The sequence below is a fragment of the Megascapheus bottae genome, chromosome 3, assembly GCF_031878675.1.
Source record: "Megascapheus bottae isolate mThoBot1 chromosome 3, mThoBot2.hap1, whole genome shotgun sequence".
NCBI lineage: Eukaryota > Metazoa > Chordata > Mammalia > Rodentia > Geomyidae > Megascapheus > Megascapheus bottae.
Window position 1 is genome coordinate 3,285,061 of NC_143511.1, and position 20,616 is coordinate 3,305,676.

Sequence of the window (20,616 nt, forward strand, 5' to 3'; positions counted from 1 at the left end):
AAGGCAACTACTCTTGTGAGGCCCAAAAGTAAAACAACTCTTGATTCACATATTACACAGGTAAGTGCTGTGTGTGATGTGTTAAGTATGTGGAGTGAGGGATAGGTATTGGTGGTGTGGAAGCTGCACAGAAGCCATCAAAAAACATCTCATATCATGTTACTTTATCTTGCACTCCCATTATTCATATTTTGAGCTCAACAATTATGTCTCACTGCACATCAGGGTACCTTGAAGAATTGTAGAACAAAAGAGACATAGAGGAAGTTAGCTATAGCAATAGAATAAGAATAAAAAACAATGACCTTGTGTTGGTCATTCTATCTACCATCAGCCTCTTACCTAACCTCTGGAAGCCTGTAAGGACTTTCTACAGAAAGACACTACCATTTCATGATAGAAGTACAGGGATGCCCTTCTCAACGTGAAGACAACACAAAGACATCATGTGCAGAGATGTCAGATTCTATATTACCCTCTTTGAAGATTTTGGGCTCTTATCTGCCAGCTGTGAAGTTTTTCGTACAAAGTTTATAATCACTTAGGGCATGTTATAGAAACTATAAATTTAGTCATTTAATAACTACTCACAATTTTTGTGGATCAGGAGTCCAGGAATAGTCAATTTGGGTTTCCTCATCAACATTCTTCCCAAGATTGTAATCAAGCTGTTGACTCCATCTGGTGTCTCATCTGAAGGCTTGACCAGAGAACTGATTCATTTCCAATGTTCACTGGGTAGCTGCTGACAGAATTTAGTTCCTCCATCCTATTGAGCTGAGGTTGTCAATTTCTTGCTAACTAATGGCTAGAGTTGGTTGGAGGCCTTGCTGTCTTCCTTGTAAAATTCTCCAATGTGGCAGCAGCTTGTTTCATCAAATCCAGGAAAGCAGAAATGCTGATAGCAAGACAAAAATCACAATTGTTTGCCTGCTGAAAAAGCAAGTAACATCTCATCCCCTTTCCCTTCTCTAACTGGTTAGATATCTAAGTCCAAATATGTAAGCAAATACATTAATTTTTGACGCACTGAGGAGGAAATGAAATAACACACATGTGAATGCTAGGAAGCAGGGTGAACAGGGACTCTCAGAAGTCTTCCTGGCATTTGGATGTCTTATTGGAAACCACATTGTGTGTACTGATAGCACTTTTGACCAAAGGTGCCAAGTGGATCCTTATCCTCATCCAAATATAAATAATCAAAATCAAGAGGGTATAAACTCCTGTGGAATGATGGCTGGTAAAGAATTAGGAAAATTTTGTTCCAAGGGGAGAGTGCTAGTCTTGAGCACAAAAGCTCAGGGATGGACCCAGGCTCTGAGTTCAAGCTCCAGGATTAGCATCAAGAAAAACAGTGTAAGTGTAGGGAGCACTTGCTTGCCTAGCCTACATGAAGACCCGGGTTCGATTCCTTGGTACCACATATAGAAAAAAGCCGGAAGTGGTGCTGAGGCTCAAGTGGTAGAGCTCTAGCCTTGAGAAAGTCCAAGGACAGTGCTCAGGCCATGAGCTCAAGCCCAGGACTGGCAAAAAAGACAAGAGTAGGGAGCACTAAAGCTTTCCCACTGACACACTCACTGTCTCAGGTACGATTTTTCAAGGCCTGAGTGATTTGTGGGTAGTTCATCGCCAGTGTGGAGCGCGCAGTTTCCTAGTTACTATCTGCCCACTTGCCCACTTTGAAGATACAAGGGTCAAGCATGGAACAGGAACAAAAGCCGTGGGCTCCCAAGCACCTCTTACACAATTCTGAGAATTATACGAGTAAGTTCCATGCCAGCTAAAAAGAGACTAAGCATTTTAAGAGACAAAAGATACAGTAAAATACAGGAGTGAAGACTCAGGATGAGAGACATCGAGGGCATAATAAAGAGCCATGCTGAAAGGACAGGAAATTAAGAGGAGCTTTCCCTCTTTTTAAACAGTGAATTGATTCCAGAAGAGAGAATAGTCCTAAGAAAGAGTTGTCTGTATAAACTGTGGATCTCCCGAAACCTGAGTTCATGGCATCTTTCAAGAAGACCCTGGAGAAGAGAACCTGACATGTAGGTAGGAAAATGAGGCTGTGGGTTTGTCAGCCAAAAGAGAAACTCAGAGTTTAGCAGAACCCAACAAGAGACAATCTATCATGGGGAAACTTTTGGCCATAGCAAAGGAAAGGGTTAAGGCCCTGTGTCTGCAATCAAGAAGCTGTCCGTCCTGGCTTGATGTATCCTAAGTGTTGGATGAATCCAACAAGACCAAGCTCCCAGGAGGTTTTGACATTCAAGAAACAACATGATCATAGATTCACTTCCTTTACCCCCTTCAGGTGGTGAAGATGCTAGGTCCCCCTACCTAATGATTTAATCACCCCTTGACTTGAAGAAATGCCTATATCAGTTGCTGATTAGCATCAAGCACTAATTAGGTTGAGCAGAAATGGTTTTAGCATCTTGTTACTGATACTGGAAGCCTTCCCACTTTCTTTTCCACCTTTTTTAACCTCCCTTCAAATACACTGGTTTTCCTGAATGTCAGGGCTTGTCACTGGGGTGCAGGAAACCTACATTCTTAGCTGTTATTATGATTCTGTTCTTGGCTGAGGGATTTGGACTTTCCCAACACACTGCCACTTCAGACAGTCCAGAACCAATTCTAGAGACTAAAGTGTGTCTAGCAACATAGCAAGAGAGAATGAGCCTTTCCTATTTCAGTTTCTCTTTAGTGTGGTTTAACTTACGTTTTTGTAATTTTCCCTGTTGGAGGCTTTCAGCCTCTTGAGAAAGTAAGATTATAAGATGGTGCCTGGCAGCTTGCTGACCAGGAAGTTACTTTGCATTGGTTGATTTGTTTCTTCCGTGTTTGTGGATAGAGTGTGATCGCTAGATTTCTCCATGTATGCTTGCTGCATGCGCAGATGACCTTTATTGTGATTGGCTGCTTAAGGATATAAATAGTGGAGGATTTCTGGGAAAGTAGAGAAAAAGACAGAAACAGAAAAAAACCTCTGCTTATAGCTATTTGAGTCTATGATCATTCCCAGTCCGTCTCTGAAGTGACCTGTCATTGCGGCAGTCAGCGACATTTTCCCTTTATGACTAGGATTCAGAAAACCAAAGTACTTTTAAGGTGAAATTTGCTCTTCCTGAGATTTCTTATACAATGAAAGATGCACTCCACTTCCTCTGTTGCCTGTTTTAAGCTCCTTGTAAATAAACTGGCTTTCCTATTCAATTGGCAAGGTCAATCACTGAGTAGATGCAGAGGACAGATCCTACTGAAGTGGTGATAAAAGAATGCAACACTTAAGATGGAGACTTAAGAGTTTTAGTTGCTACTATTGATTAGGGCCTGAGTATAGCTTAGTGGCATAGCACTGGTCTAGCAAAAACACCTGGGTTTAGCTGGGCACTGGTGGTTCATGCCTTTAATCGTAGTTCCTGAAGAGGCTGAGAGCTGAAGGTCACCATTCAAAGCCAGCAAGAAAGATCATGAGTCTCTCATCTGTAATAATCCACCCAAAAATCCCCACCAGAAGTGGAGTTGTGACTCACGTGGTAGAGCACTAACCTCGAGCAAAAAAGTTTAGGAGCAGCACATAGGCCCTGAGTTCAAAGCCCAGGATGGCACACACACACACAAAAAAAACAAATTCCTGGGCTTGATCATCAGCGTAGTAAAATCCATCACCACAAAACAAGAACAACTGCAACAAAGAAAAAAGAAAGGAAAAATTAGATTATACTAAATATGGTAACTACTATTTGAATGTAGTTTGGAACACTTAAAATATTTAGGAGCTAAGTCAGGCACTGTGGCTCACGACTATAGTACTAGCTACTCAGGAGGCTTAGAGTTCAAATTCCATGACCACCAATAACAAAAAAAATCCTTGGAAAACCCTGGGGTCATGGACTTGGTAGGACAGGCAAGGAAATGTCTCATCATGAAAGCTACACTACCTTTCCTTCAGTGGCTAAACTCTCTACTGTGATAGTATAAGATAGCATATGATTATTGGAAAATCAGAGCACCGAGCCTGAAATAAGAGGTAATACTTTGCCAGACCACCCCTAGCCTCCTGTAACGGAACTCCTAAAAACACTAAAAGCACTATCTAAAGGGAACGAAAAAGAACGTGTTGGAGAATTCTGGTTATATGAAATCTCCATGTTTTTTTTTTGTTTTTGGTCTGTCATGGGGCTTGAACTCTGGGTTTGGGCATGTCTCTGAGCAATTCAGCTCAAGGCTATTACCCTACCTCTCGAGCCACAGTGCCACTTTTCTAGTGCTTAATTGGAGATAAGAGTCTCCCAGATTTTAGTGCCCTTGCTGGTTTTGAACCGAGATCCTTAGATCTCAGCCTCCTGAGTAGCTAGGATTACAGGAGTAAGCCACCACACATTTTTTTTTTCTTTTTGCCAGTTCCGGGCTTGAGCTCATGGCCTGAGCGTTGTCCCTGGACTTTCTCAAGACTAGAGCTCCACCACTTGAGCCTCAGCAGCACTTCCAGCTTTTTTTCCATGCATGTTGTACTGAGGAATAGAACCCAGGTCTACCACTCTACCACTAGGCCAAACTCCCAGCACCTGGCTCCACTTTTTAAACTGGACAAGGAAATCTGTTGGGAATGAAATTTCTTAGCGGGAAGTGTGAAGGAAGTATGATGGCAGGAGCTGATGAAACAAATTGAAATACAATATAAATATATGCAATGCAACAATGAAATCTATACACACATACACAATTAACATATGCCCTTTTTTAAAGGCAAAACAAAGAAAAAATAAAAAGGAAAGAACTCTCCAGAATATACCAATTAAAAGATCTAATCCTTGTGAGATAGCCCATGTCTACAATATTAACATTGAGTCACGAAGATCACAGTTTAGGGCTAGCCTGAAGTACAAACCTAGATCACCACCTTTTTATATTTATTTATTTATTTATTTATTTTTTTGCCAGTCCTGGGCTTGAGCTCAGGGCCTGAGCACTGTCCTTGGACTTTCTCAAGGCTAGAGCTCTACCACTTGAGCCTCAGCACCACTTCTGGCTTTTTTCCTATGTATGTGGTACCGAGGAATCGAACCCGGGTCTTCATGCATGCTAGGCAAGCACTCTACCACTAGGCCAAATTGCTGGCCCCTGATCACCACCTTTTTAAATTGAAACAAGTAAACAAGATGTCCAGTGCTCTAACAATCAGAGATACTGTCTGGAAGAATTGAGTGGGTTCAAGTTTTCATGAAGCTCCTTCTCATTGTGTAAAACTATTAACCTCTTGGGTCTCAGATTTTTCATCAGAAAGCAAGAATGACATGGTATGTATGCACTGCATACAAACTGGATAGTATATGAACATTCATCAAAAACTGCCTGCCTGTAAAATGTTGCTATTGACATAATGCTTACTCCTATTATCATTCTTTCCAGATTCTTTACAAGGCTAAATGTTTAAGGAATACAAAGATTCAGAACAAGGCTGTAAAACAAACAAAAAACCCTTCACTCTTGAATAACTTCATCAGAATCTCCTTTGCTCTTCATATATTATGGGTAAGAAAAGCCATTATAGTCCCTGATTCAGACATTGTCACCTAAAAGAGAACTGAATCATGAAAGTTTTAAAGTAGTACAGATTATACAACTATACTAATAAAAACCCTAGCTACTTATCAATACCATTTAATCTCTCAAAAGCTAAAAGAGAAGTATTTGATTTCTGGTTATAAAATGTCACTCTAGAGGCCAAGAGTGTGGTCTAGTGGTAGAGTGCTCGACTACCATGCACAAAGCCCTAGGTTCAATTCCTTGGTACCACAGAAAAAGCCGGAAGTAGTGCTTGGCTCAAGGGTAGAATGCTAGCCTTGAGAAAGCTCAAGGACAGTGCCCAGGTTCTGAGTTCAAGCCAAAGGACTGGCAAAAAGAAAAAATGGTCCTCTAGGAACTACAAATGGAACAGAAAAAATAATTTAAGAAATTTAACTATTACCCAATCATTAATCAGTAGGAATCCAAGACAAATGATGCAATGACAAGATAATACTGAGAGAAAAAATACTACAATCACTACTGCTAAAACAAAACAAAACAAAAACAAACCCAGCAGATTATATGGTAGTTTATATTTTTTTCCCTTTTTCTATTTCTTTTAGTCCTAGACATACACATTCAAAATATAGTTCAATTACAATAGAAATAAAAATTTTAGCTGGGCGTGGTGACTCACACCTGTAATCAATCCAACTACTCAGGAGGCTGAAATCTGAGGATCAAGGTTCAAAGCCATCCCGGGCAATACAAAGCCATGATATTCTTACCTCCAGTTAATCACTAGAAAATGGGAAGTGGGGCTGTGGCTCAAGGGTAGGATGGTAGCTTTGAGCTGAAGAGTTCAGGGACAGCGCACAGGCCAGAGTTCAAGCCCCATGACCAAAAAAAAAAGAAAAAGAAAGAAAAAAAGAAAAGAAATAAAAATCCCTTTTTAAATGTTGTTTGTGGGACTTGAACTCTTGGCTTGGGCGATCTATATAATATAACATAATGTCTATAGAGTGTATATCTCATCATTGATTTGTATGTCTATGTCCATGACCTTGAGTACCCGAATATTGAGTCCTCGCTCTTGTACTGTTTGGATCTAATATCCACATATTAAGGATATCATGTGCCTTTTCTTCCTTTGGTCTTGATTTGTCTCACTCAACATGATTCGCTCTAATTTCATCCATTTCCCAGCGAATGCCATTATTTTTAAAGGTAAAATGAGCTTTAAGAATAACCATCCCCTCCTTGTTAGCATAGTGCTGAAGTGCCACCATGAAGTGATGGAGAAATTTAGCTGGATTTTCATTAGATTCCTGGGTAATCTCCAGGCTCTCCAGTGACTTGGCATGGATGGGCTGCCCGTAAACCCAGGGCATAGGGAAATCATACAAGATTGGCAGGGGGAAGGACAAGCACAGAAAGCAAGGAAAGCATGAATGTATAGAACATCTAGCTATTTACCATTGGGACAGCAAAAGTTGTCTGGATCTCTGAGAATATTATAATGAAAAGTTCTGGTTTTTGGCCATGGAGACTGGCAGTCTTACATTTTCACTAGGCCTTATTGCAATAAAACACAAGGCACTTTGGCTTTATGGATTCCGTTAGTGAGAGGACATCTAGAGAGGGCAGGAGCGCATCCCAGGGGAGTGTCTTACCTCTGGTGTGACTGGCAGCACTCCATCTGAGGGAGAGACTTGGGGATGGAGTCTGCTGAGTGTAAAGAGCTTAGGCATGGAAGGCTATCCACCCATAATGCCTCTTTCAGAATGAGGGTCAGATTCTGTATTCAGGCATCCTGACAGACCAAGGAGACATAGGAATGCTGTGGCATAACACCACATCTAGAGAGACAGGGGCTCAGAGTAGCACTCATCAGAGGGGGAAGAGGGGTGGTAGGAGACCCATGTCAGGAATGCAAGGCCAGCAATGATAAAAGCAGGAAGTCCTTGGCAGAGTTCCTGTGGCAGTTTGGTTTGTAAGGTAGGGTCAGGATGGGAATTAGCCCTCAAAAAAAAAAAAAAAAAAGCAAGCAGCTGGCATGGCCCCTCCTGTGTGTCTTTGCCATCAGTTGTAAAGTTTTGACATAAAGGAACTACCATGTGGTTCAGGCAGAGAAAAGTTATACCTGAACTACTGGCCCATACTGGGTGGAAGCTGTGAGAAAAAGGGGGTTAACATCTGGAGGAACTGGGGTTCATATAGAGAGTGGGCCGGGAGGAAGTGTGACCACAGTGGATACAGATGTGAACTCAGGGTCTGGGAACCTCTCACAAGTCTGTAGGAGGCATGAGTAGGGCAGCCCAGGATGCGACCTCAGAGAAAGGGAAGGACACTGCCCCAATGTGTACAGGTCACCTAGAGAAGGTGACTTTCTACATGGAAAGCAAAGCAGCAAGGGGGAAATCTATGTACACACTCCCTTAGAAAAAGTGGCCCTTTCCTCCAGCAGACCTAACACTTCCACCTGTGGAACCGGTGGTATTAGCAGGCTGAGAGCTGGGGCTGAACCCAGCAGGCAGGGGGTACCTGTCACCCAACCATCAGGCCTTTGATTCCAAGTCTCCGCCCCAGCCAGATCTGGGTCAGCCTGCAGCTCTAGAAGCCAGGTGAAAGTTCTTCTGTTCCTTCCTGCATATCATCAGTTGTTCCCAGCAGGTTTTTATTTTATTTTTGAGGCTGAGAAGACACAAGCCAGAATCGCCAGACCCATGGATGGGAACAGAGCTAAGGAAAATCCAAAGTAGTAGCCAAGGCAGTGCTGAGCCTGGGGGCGGGGCGTTCCTGAAGCTGAGGTGACTGATTGGCCAGGAGCGGGATCCTGAGAGCGCCCTGGGGGCCACCTTAAGACTAGACCCAGTCAGCTGAACTGACCTTGGAGTTGAGAAAATTCTACAGAGGCATTGGTCAGAGGTGACAAAGGAGTTTTATTACAGCTGGCCTTATCCTGGGCTACCTCAGGACCGAGAGCAGCCCTTCTTCCCGGATGTTCCTAGACTACCGTCTCTCGGTTCCTCCGGGTTCCTCCAAACCCTGTCCGGATTCCAGCTCTGCCCGGCCAGTCCCGACACTCCGGGCAATCTGGAGATGCTGGACGGGCCTCATTCCCTCCTAGGTGGTGCTTCCAGGGCTGCCAGAGACCTCAGCCTGCCTTTGGCCAGGTGGGCGTGGCGGGGCAGGGCGGGGCTTGGCGGGGCGTGGCCGGGCGTGGCCGGGCGGGGAGGGGCGGGGCGGGGCGGGGCCGGGCGGGGCGGGGCGGGGCGGGGCGGGGAGGGGCAGAGGGAGTCCCCAGCACAGAGCTTGGGAGCAGCAGCTGAGGTGACTGTGGCCCCGGGCTGCCTCTGCCTGGACACCCCAGGATACCTCGCGGTTCCTTATCGCAGGCTCCCCGGAACCATTCACAGAACCCTCAGCCCCTCCTCCAGGTCTGCCCCGGGACCCCAGCCGGCCCTCGGTCCTTGTCCAGAGGAGTCGTGAGACACTGCCCGGCCCGTGGCCGCGCGCAGCCTGTCGCCCTGAGACCCCGGCCGGATCCCGCCTCTGGCCCGGTGCTGCCCCGCAGTTCCGACCCTGGCTCTTGGCCTGGTGTTTCCTGGAGACCCGATCCGGGCCCGGGCCCCTTGGCGGGGTCTGGGGCGTCCCAGGCACTCGCCTGCTTGGCCGCCAGGGGAAGGTTTTGCTTCCTCTGTGTGTTTCCGAAACAGACCAACTATTAGCACTGGTGGCAACTAGATGACCCAACTCCCCACCTGACCTTTCCTGTCCCTCCATGGGGTGCTGAAGAGCACTGGGAACTGAGAGAGTGCTTTTGGGGAGTGAGCCTGGCTGCTTCACATCCATTCCATCTCTACAAGCTTTCTCCACTTGATAGGCTATTTTTCCTTCTGCAGGTTATTTTTCCTTCTGCAGCTCCAGGAATATCTTGAAGTTGTTCATCTGTCTGCTGAATGAACATTGACAAGAGACACAGGTTGTGACCAGCTCTTAAGGAAGTTGGCTCATGCCCTGCACTGATTGCTTTGGGCTCTAGGTTCCTAGCTCTGTGCTCTGCTATATGCTAGAGGGGATCTGTGCATATCCTCAGTAAAACAAAGAGGGAAGAGGTAGGACTCAGAGAAGCCTCTGTGGCTGCATGCAGTTTATGGCTCTCCGCACTGTGAAGCTGTGGACCCAGCTGCCTATGACAGGATCCCCCAGTGCCTGAGTGTTTTCCTGAATCCAGCTGGACAAGGTCCTTGCTGGCCATGTCTTAATACTTCTGTCCTCTGAGAGCTAAGTCGATGTGAATTATTGTGACTGAGTGAACTGCATAGGTTTTTTGGAGGGTAGCACTCGTGTGTGCCTTCCCAGATGATCTATCCTGTGACTTTCTGCTTTGATTGATTTATTGATTGTATGTATGTGTGTGCATGCGTGTGCACATGCGCGTGAGGGCACATGTGTGTGTGTGAACATGTGCTGATATTGGTGCTTAAACTGGGGGCCTCTTGTTCCTGCTTAGCTTTTTTTGCTCTATATTACTTGAGTCACAGCTCTACATTCTTCTTGCCAATTGTAATCTTCAGATCTCAGCCTCTTGGTGTCTCTACTTGCAGAGGTGGTTTTCCCATCTCCTACTGCTTACTGTCCCTTGTTCTCTGTGCTTGCCTCCCACAGGACCTGAAGCAGAAATTGTGCCTGGAGGAAAGAGCAGGGCAAAGTTGTCATGAGGAACATGAAGTCTGAGCTGCTGTGGCTGCTCAGGGTGGATTGGGAGCTGAACTGACAAGAAAAATGCACCCTGGTGTGGCTGAGCTGCCTCCAGGTGCATTGGGAACCCTAGGTTCCTTCCCAGAGTATGGCTATTGGTGTGACTATTGCCAGTCCTGCAGGAAGATGAGGGAGAGACTGATGGGCTCCTCACACGGAAGCTGGGCCACCAGGAGAAGCTGCAGAAAACTCTGGTTGACCTGGAATTGGAAAAGTAGGTGAGGGTAAAGTGAGTGAGCTGAACCTGTGGGGCTGCCTTCTGACCACGTGACTGTGGTCACTTTAGTCACATGCAAAATTTGCTTACCTGAAGTTTGGCTGCTGCTGTACTGGTGAACCTGGGAATGTATGACTGTGAATTTGCCTGTTGACTGAGTTGTGACCAGTTATGATCCTGGGTTGTCTGGGTGGGCCGGTGGCCTCAGGGGGGTAGGGAGGAAGGCCTGCCCCAGCTTCTGCCAACTGTGAGTATATTGGGAAGAGTCCCTGAGTCAAGGGATATAGGTGCCTCTTACTGCTGGAAAGTAGAAGATGGGTCCTCTCTGGGGCTTCCAGAAGTATCACAGCCAATCTGGTACCTTGTTTGGCCCAGTGAGACTCAGTTTAGATTTCTCAAGTGCGGCAGTAAAAGACGGGATTATTGAGGCTGCTAAATGTGTGCGGTTGTCCTAGCATCAGCAGAGACCTGGCACAGGGAAAGAAAGGCACAAGACATCTGTGAGAGAGATGTGGTGGACTACTGTGTTTCTTCTCCCAGCCTCTGCTGGCACTTGGCTGGTGCTCTGCGGGTAGATGTGCATGAAAAGTTGCCTTGTGAGTATGGAGGAAACTGAGGATCAGAGAAGCCTCCTCTCATCCAGTGTACAGCAAGCTGGCACTGCACTAGGCCTGCTGGCTTCAGCAGGGGGCCATCTGACTTTCCTACTGCTTCTCACTGGTGACTCTGCTGTGCCCAGCCTACACCAGGCTAATGTTCATGAATCCTGTCCCAGTCTGGAAGACAGCTAGTAGACAGCTGTCTACCATGTTGGCCCTTGTTAGCTGTTACCACCTCACTGCCACTTCCTGAGATGCCCCTATTTGGGTGGTGAAGTATCTATTTTTTCAGGATAGCTAAAGGCTTGCGGTTACCATAAAGCCTCTGACCACTTGTACTGTGCCTCACAGACAGCTGGCATATCAGGAGCCAAAACAGCTCCACATCAAGTGCCTTTCTGTTTCTTTGCATATAGTATGGTTTGTTTTGAAATGGATTTTGGAAAGATTTAGGGCTCTAACATCATTGAAGTATTCCAGGAATGCTTGCTGGCTGTGTGACATCTGTTCTGTGTGCACAGTGAGGAGTAGTAACAGCATCTGCTCACACTAAGTGCTTAGATCAGATCTGCCATGTAGTGATGTAAGACCACTGGCTTTGGAAAGTTACCCACCCTGTGCCTACTATAAACTTAGAAGCAGTGGTTGTAGTCCTGTGCTGATCCAGTGCCCATGATCCTCACGCACTGCTTCAATTCCAAAGGAGCAGTGAGGCTTAGATTTCTGGAGTATGGGCCAGCATGTAAATGGGCAGTGATGCCCCTTACCTAGTCCTTTAGTCTTGCTGGTCCTTAGCTTGCCATGAGGTTGCAGAAATTTGTCTTTGGTATTAAGTCTAGACCTTGGCTTACACCCAAAGTAGATGAGCTGCTGCCCTGACTTCACCCCTTTGGTGGAAGCCCCCTTCTGCTGTGGTTCTGCCTCTGGCAGGGACCTTCACCTCCTCATTTGTATTTTTTTTTCCTATCTGAAAGGGAACAGAAGCTTTTGCGCCACACTGTCCAAGTATATCATGGGGCTTCGACAGCAAGAGGAAAATAGAGCTGAGTTATTTAACTTGTTCAAGTCTTAACACCTTTGTGGAAAATTCCCACAGAGGTGAGCCAGTGTCTGCCCTGTACTCTGTGTGCTGAGGAATTATTGCTTTGGAAGATAGTCATTCCTTTTAGATAATGGTAATCAGTGGGGGTGCACTGAGATTTAGGACTAAATCCCATCACAGACAAGCTTTCTTGTTCCACTCTGGTCCCTTTAACAGACGTGCTGATTGACAGCAGATAGGTAGAGGGATGCAGAGTGGCCTGTTGGTTGGAGCTGTTGATGGCCTGCCCTTAAGTGCTGGTAGTGTGACATAGCACAGGGCCAGTTCTCATAACCTATCCCTTCAGTCTACTGTTTTGTCCTTTTGGGGGCCACTGTTTATGTTATACAGTGTAGGCTTTGCCTGCCTTTCCACCAAGATCTACACATGGGCCACTTTCCATGCTCCAGGTCTCAGGGAGGTGGAGCACTCATCCTTCTGGATGAGCCATTGAGTGTGGGCCCAGGCCCATGGAGTTTGTTTTCTGTGCTCAGGATTTAAGCCTTCCAGCTTCTTGGTTATTTTTCTTGCTGCTCTGGTAAAGGAGGCGAGGACTGAGACTGTCTACTACCTCCCCATGGCAGAACTGGCTTCAGTTCTCCATCCCTTGGCAATACCCCTTGATTTTCTTTTTGCCTTGAGAGGTCACAGGGTGCCGCCTGGGTGACTGTTCCCCTCTGAACTCCACCTGCAGAACTGAGGCTAATGGAGTCTATCCCAGCAGGCTGTTGCTGGGGCTTCCTCCTCTTCTCTGTGGGAGTTAACTAGGTGTCCCTTCTGCAACTAGGGCCACTCTGGTCTGATGAGAAACCTCTAGGCCTTGTTAGGAAGAGTACAGGCTGTGTGTGCCTGTCTGGACCAGCCCTGTTGAATAGATGGCATGCTGATGTGCCCAGTGTCTGCCCCATAGCACGGGGCATCAGGCGCTAGGAGCTGCTGCTCTGACCAGAGTGGCATAGGCTTCCATGGTCAGTTGGAACTTGCTCTTTCTTACTCCTCTGCAACAGTTTCTCTTTTTTCATATATTTTTATTGTAATTAATAGAAGGGTTACATTATATTCACCAGACAGATGGTGCATTACTTCCAAACATTGATACCCTTTCTCATGTCTTAGTCTCCATTTCCTTTCCCCCACCCCCCTCCACATCTTGTTTTTCCCCTTCCCTATCCAATTTCAAATAACCAGATAAACATATATACATATATACAGATACACGCATATATCAGATAATAAGGTGAAATTCTGTAACAATATGAGATAACCAAGGGACAGCAAAAGAGATGAGAGATGCTTAGTACATTAAGGACAATAATCACTCATTACATGGCTTTTGTTTCTATATCCTGTAGATCCTTCCATTTAGCCTCATACTATATGGCCTTATGTATCTAGGTTTTGCTCTATTGTAAATCTCTGCTAGGAGAGCCCAAGGTTTCTGCTGATTATGACAAATGAGGGAAACCATTGAGCCTATGTTCCTTTGAGTCTGGCTCACTTCGCTTAATATGATTTTTTCTGTCTTTCCGTTTCCTTACAAATAGGGCGATGTCATTCTTTCTGACAGCAGCATAGAATTCCATTGTGTATAAATACCACATCTTGTTGATCCTCATCAACAAGAGGGGCATTGGGGTTTGTCCATGTCTTTGCTATGGTAAATATTGCTGCAATGAACATCGTTGTGCTTGTGGATTTAATATGTCCTTGTTTGTGGACGATTGGGTAAATGCCAAGTAGTGGAATTGCTGGGTCATAGGGGAGCTCTATGTTTAGTCTTTTGAGGAACTGCCATACTGCTTTCCATAGTGGTTGAATGAGTTTGCACTCCCACCAACAATGTAGTAGTGATCCCTCCTGGCCACATCCCCTCCAGCATCTGTTGTTATTAGTTTTCTTGATCCTGGCCATTCTAACTGGAGTGAGGTGGAATCTTAGAGTTGTTTTGATTTGCATTTCTTTTATGGCCAGAAAAGTCATTTCTTTATGTATCTATAGGCCATTCTTATTTTTTCTTCAGAGAAGACTCTCTCTGCAAGTATTTCTATGCTCAAGGTCTCTGATGTAAGCATGGCTGATTCTTAGGTGGCTGTGTGCAACATCATTTCTTGTGCCCTTCTCCTGTTTGTTCTGGTCTAGGCTCCACATGGGGTTGCCTATGAGTAGGAGGAAGGAGCTGGATTTTGTCCATGCTTTTTCATTGAGGAAAGTATATCTGCTAGGTTCTGGCAGCATCTGTCTGTAATCTCTAGTTACTCAGGAGACTGAGAACAAAGGATATGAGGATTGTGGTTTCAAGGTGGACAGGGGAGAAATGTATGGGAAACTTTATGTCAAATTAACTAGCCCAAACATTGACACTGGCAGCAATTTTTTAAAAATAGTTTGATTTCTCATATAGAGACTCCTAGGTGTTAGTGCCCTCCCAAGGTGATGAGACCTCCTCCAGGGGATGAGGTTTCTGCAGATGATGGCATACTTCCTTCCTCCCCTCTGCCACCTGCTACCCTGCTTCTGTGGCCTGCTCCTGGGTCCTGCTGTGATGAGCTGGCAGGGTCACATCCTGTCCTAAGGAAATCCTTCATGGCCTGAATAGGTTTTCTGGGAGGGGGAGGGAGTTTGGATGCTCCTTGCGGTGTGGCTTCTGTTTAGGAAAGATTCTCCGGTGATTCACCTGTTGTACTACAGTTTTGCAGCTCACTGTGGGGAGCCTAGTATTTTGGAAGCCTCAGTGCTGTATGCTTGTCTCCTTGTGCAGTCTACCCTGTCCTACTTGCTGTCTGGTGAGGCTTGAACTCAGTAGGTTTGGGTTCTACTCCCATGTTCTATTCTTCCCAGTGGTAAGGCAGACCTACTAAATTTAGTCTCACAGGAATCATCTTGAGCTTGAGGGAAACCAGGTCATATGCATAGCCTGTGTCAGGCCCTGAGTTCAGATGACATGGGCTTCTTGTAACAGTATCAAGAAGTGGAATAAAAAGGTTTCCACTCTAAGGTGGTATATCTGTAGTCCCAGCTACTTAGGAGGCTTAAGCAAGAGGACTGCTTGAGCCCAGGATTCTCATGCCAGCCTAGGTAATATAGTATAAGTCCTACGTACTCCCAAAACATGCCGCATGGAGTTTGGAGAAAAACAGATTTTTTTTACCCTTCTTGCATTTTTGTGGTGGGGGTGGGGGGCTGGTGGGAGGTTGGCAGTTTGGGGACACCTATTGGAACCTTCTGTGCAAGAAAGTGACTTGAAGAAGCCTATATGCCTAGTGAGGTTGAAGGTGGTGCTGGAAATTGGTGTAAGGGGTTTTTGGAGCAGAGAAGCATTGGGCACTCTGCTGTGGCTTGTGTCCCTGCAGGAGAAGTTACACATTAGTAGGTTGGGAAGTCATGTCTAGGTAGTTCAGGGACCCACTCCTAAAGTAGCTGCATGAGCCGCCTGGGAGTGTGGCCGTGATTGGTTGCAGAGGGTAGGGGTGGGGGGTGTACATGTGTCAGTACTAGGGCTTAAATTCATGGATTGGGCAATCTACCTTAGATTTTTTTTCCTTTAAGGCTGGCAATCTACCACTTGAGCCACAGCTCTGCTTCCAGCTTTTTTGGTGGTAAATTGAATATATGAGTCTTAAGGTCTTTCCTCCCTGACCTGGCTCTAAACCACAATCCTCATTTCTCAGCCTTCTGAGTCTCTAGGATTACAGGTGTGGGCCACTGGTGCCTGGCTGTTTTTCTTTCTACATATGATTGTATTATCTTTAGTTGTCAAAGGGGCTACCATTCAGTTTGAGTCTTTTTAGGCCTTGCCAATCATTCAGGATAGTCTGATCCAGTATTCTAGGTTCTGAAGTATGACTACCACTAGGCAGAACTCTGCTCCCTTTGTGATCTGGCCCCTTTTGTGGTTGTGATGCTTGAACCTGAGGTCTGGGCACTGTTTCTGAGTTCTATTACTCAAAGCCAGCACTCTGCCACTTAAAGTACAGTGCCACTTCTGGTGGTTAATTGAAGATAAGAATCTCACTTTTCCTGCTCAGGGTGGCTTTGAGCCACCATGCTCAGATCTCAGCCTCCTGAGTTTGGGTTATAGGCATGAGCCACTAGCACCTGGCCAGTGTGGCTTTTTAAGGAAGTTTTGTGGCCACCTTTTGTAGGCCTCCTTCAGCCCCACTGCTTACCCATAAGGGACTTGCAGCTAAATTCAGAGGTTTGGCTGACTAGAGTGAGTGATCTTTGTCCTGGAGTCTGCCTACAGTGGCATAGCACATTCCCTCCCCATTTTAGGGATCCTTGTCTCTGGGGTCCAGGGCAGAAAGATAATTGAAGTGTGGCTCTTCTCTGTGGACAAGGCTCTGACTTCCTAGAGGGCTCTGTTTCCTCAGCTCTAAGGTGGGAACTGTACTCTGACCTAACATTGTTTCCCACAATTGACAATGGTCATCTTTACAATTTGGATTTCTGATAGCTAAGAAATCCAGAGGATTAGGGGAGGTAGAGGCAGATAAGTGAGTGGGTCAGAGTAAAGCACGAGGAAGAGGCTTTGGACTGTCCCTCTCATGACTGTCCCAGGCTGTGATGTATCCTGAACCCAAGGTCATGTGGCTTGGGGGAGCTTGGGCTTGACATTGAGAGTCAGTGGAGAATGGCAGTGGGTATATATGAGTGCTGTGACATGGGACAGCAGAGGCCTTGTGTTAGCTTGGGGCCCTTTTGATCTTCAGGGGTTTGGGTGTTACTGAAAGATTTCAAGTGTAGGGCAAACATGGACAGTGGCCATATGATGAACTTGGTCTCCTGGTGTGGTTTGTCTGGAGAGTGACAAGTATGGAAAGTAGAAGAACAGAGAGCGCTATTAGCTGAACAAGGTTATGTGGGGTCTTGAGGAAGAGTACAGACAGGTCCCTGGGAAAGATGAGACAGGGCCCTTTATCTAGGACAGGATTGCAGCTGCTGATCTACAGGAAAATTAGTTATTTTAGTAGAATAAGGCAAGGACATACACATAGATCACAGTTTAAGCAAAAGGCTACTCCGTTATCATTGAAATCTCAGCATACAGGAAAGAAGGGAAACTCCATACGTGATTGATTCCCAGTACTTGTGCCTGAACTCAGGGCCTGGGTACTGCCCTTTATTAGCTTTTTTGTTCAAGGCTGGTACAACTTAACCTCCACTTTATTTTTGCTTATAGTGGTTAATTGGAAATAATAGCTTCACAGACTTCTTACAGAGCCTCATTTCAACCTCCAATCCTTAGATCTCAGACTCCTACATAGCCAAGATTACTGGTGTGAGCCACAAGGTTTTTTTTCTTTTTATAAAACATACAATGATTACAATACTGAATTTAAGACTGACTGCTGCTCTGGCATTGAGGATGAGACAAAAGTGTTCTGAGCATCCTCACCTGTGAATTCAGGTAGGAGAAAGAAAGTCAGGACAGACCAGATGTAAAAGTGTCTCTATTTAGAGAATACAAAATTATGAAGGAATTCTCCAGGTATCAATAGTTATTTGCACTAATTAACAAGGTTAACGGTGTCACCGGAACCAGGGACAATGGACAAAATAGGTTGCATTTCCAGATAATAGCAGTAGGCCACTGAAAGGACATCCAGTTTATAATAGCATCAAAACCATGAAATATCCCTCTTTCCTTGGCTCCATCTTCCCCTCTTGCAAGTACTCATTTCCTGGTACTTTGTAGACTTTGGTTTAGTCTTTTAAAGGAATTGTATAATTTGTGCTCTCCATAAAGTCTATTACACTCAAGTTAATTCATTTGTAACCCATTGCTTACCACCCAGTGTATTTGTAGATTGATAGGTACAAATTAGGTACAAATTAAGGGAAGGGGATGGGTTGAAAGAAGCTGTTGAAATGGTGATCCAGATCAAGATGCATTGTTTGTTACATGGCAAAAAAATTAATTCATAAAACATGTAAGGGAAAGAGGGGTTGGTGGACTGGGAAGGGTGGTGAGAATGTTGAAAGGGATGGCATTGATCAAGATGGAATGTATTCATAAACTGATTCAATCAATAGCAACTCCTTTGTCAGTACTCTCCTTTATCTCAGAGCCCTGTCGGAGTGCTGTGAAACCCTGGTTTTTTTTTTTTTCCACCGTGACTTTATCGTGTAGGCCTGAGCAGTTACATGATTCGCCACTGATGATCAACACTGCCTTGACCTCTGTTTCTCCAGGTGCAAAGCCCCAACCTTTTTCCCCCATATATCTTTTATTGTAATTATTAGAAGGGTTACATTATATTCACGAGATGGAAGGTACATTACTTCACAAACATTGATACCCTTTCTCATGTCTTGGTCCCCATTTCCCTTCCCCCACCCCTGCCCCTCATCTTGTTTCCTCCCCTTCCCTATCCGATTTCAAATAACCAAATAAGCATATATACAATATATCAGATATTAAGGTAAAATGCTGTAACAATATGAGATAACCAAGGGACAGCAAGAGATGAGGGATAACATAGTACATTAAGGACAACAATCACTCATTATTTGAAAGCCCCAAACTTTTGATGCAGCTTTTGGCTTTCTGGGTACAAGCCCCAAACTGAGGTTTCTATGGGCTGCCACTCATCAGCTAGCTCAGCAGCAACACACACCAAATACCACTGGGGATCTCAAGAGTTTTAGCAGCTGTGCACAGACTAGATCTGCCTCGAAGGTATTACAGGCACCACATTCATGGAGTGAACTGCCAGGGTATCCTGGCATGCCATGTCCTATCAGGATTTTAGAAATTAGCAAACTAATTTCTAAAGTTTCTATAGATGTGTGTAAGACCTGGAATGGACAGGATAATTTTGAAAAGGATGAAATTCAAGAAATGTTACAAAGTGCTAGGGACAATGACAGGTAAATGCATACAACAGAATGGAAAATTCAGAAGTAGTTGAAGAATTCTTTTTAAATCCAAAGTGTAATAATTCAGTGAAAGATCGAGGATCACTCCAAAAGGTGGTACAACACAGAACATCTGTGTGGAAGGAGATGAGGCCAAACTGCAGCTTCCACACCAAATAAACTCCAAATGGCATGTGGGCTATAGAGAAAAGCCAGAATTCTGAAAGCTGAAGTTTGTCAAGGACATAGAGCATGAATTAATTATATTTGGGAAAAATAGAATGCATTGGACTTTAGTTTGCTTTCAAAGGGAGCTAACAAAAGGACAGACTATAGAGAACGTATCGGCAATATGTCTACATCTGTGTACCTGGATGAACATGTGTACCAAAAGTGAATAAGGATTTCTTTTCTCTGGTATTGTGGATTGAGGCCCTAAGCACTTGCTGAGGCCAGATTAGAAAAGGCAGAAGTTGGGGCTCGGTGGTGAAGAAGCTGCCTAGTATGTGCATACTAGGAGATGAGCCCCATCTTACTTTTTTGAACTAGTGCTTTTTTGAACAGTCGCTTTATGCGATATGGCATATGATTGCTAAATTAGGACATGGAAAGATGTAGCATCAGTAGTCATTAGGGGAGGCTCTTGTTAAGATCACAGGTGCTAGACTGGGATGAGTATCCCACAAAGACTTAAGGTGCTAGTGGAATGGGGTGGGATCCTTGAGATATGGGCTTGGTGGAAGGATGTTATGTTATTGGGGTGTGCCCATGCAGGAGATACTGGGGCTCCCTTCCCTCTCTGTCGTTGTCACACAGCTGCTGGGAGTTAGCAGGCTCACTTCCACTAGGTTGTCCTGTATTGTTACAGGCCCCAAAGCTGTGGTGCCAACTAGTACATACTGAAACCATGAAGGTGTGATCATCCCACTGTAGCAGAGAAAAATACAGAACACACATGTTGATGATGAGCATAGAAAATAGTACAAATAATCACTTTGGATAGTTGGACAGCTTTTTCTTAAATAATTTTTATTGTGATTAATAGGAGGGTTACATTATATTCACCAGAAGAAGGTGCATAACTTCACAAACATTGATACCTTTTCTCATGACATGGTCCCCATTTCCCACCCACCCTCTCCCACTCCCCCCACCACGCATCTTGATTCCCCCCCGTCACTATCCAATTTCAAATAACCAATTAAGTATATTATATCAGATAACAAGGTGAAATATTGTAACAATACGAGATAACCAAGGGATGGCAAAAGAGATGAGCACTAACATCGTACATTACGGACAACAATCACTCATTATATGGCTTTTGTTTCCTTATCCCAGAGGTCTTTACATTTAGTGTCATACTATTTGGCCTAAGGTCTCTAGGTTTTGTTCTGTTGTAAATCTCTGCTAGGAGAGCCCAAAGTTTCTATTGATTATGACAAATGACGGAGACTATTGGGCCTATGTTCCTTTGAGTCTGGGTTACTTCACTTAATATGATTTTTTCTAAGCCTTTCCATTTCCTTGCAAATGGGGCGATGTCGTTCTTTTTGACAGCAGCATAGAATTCCATTCTG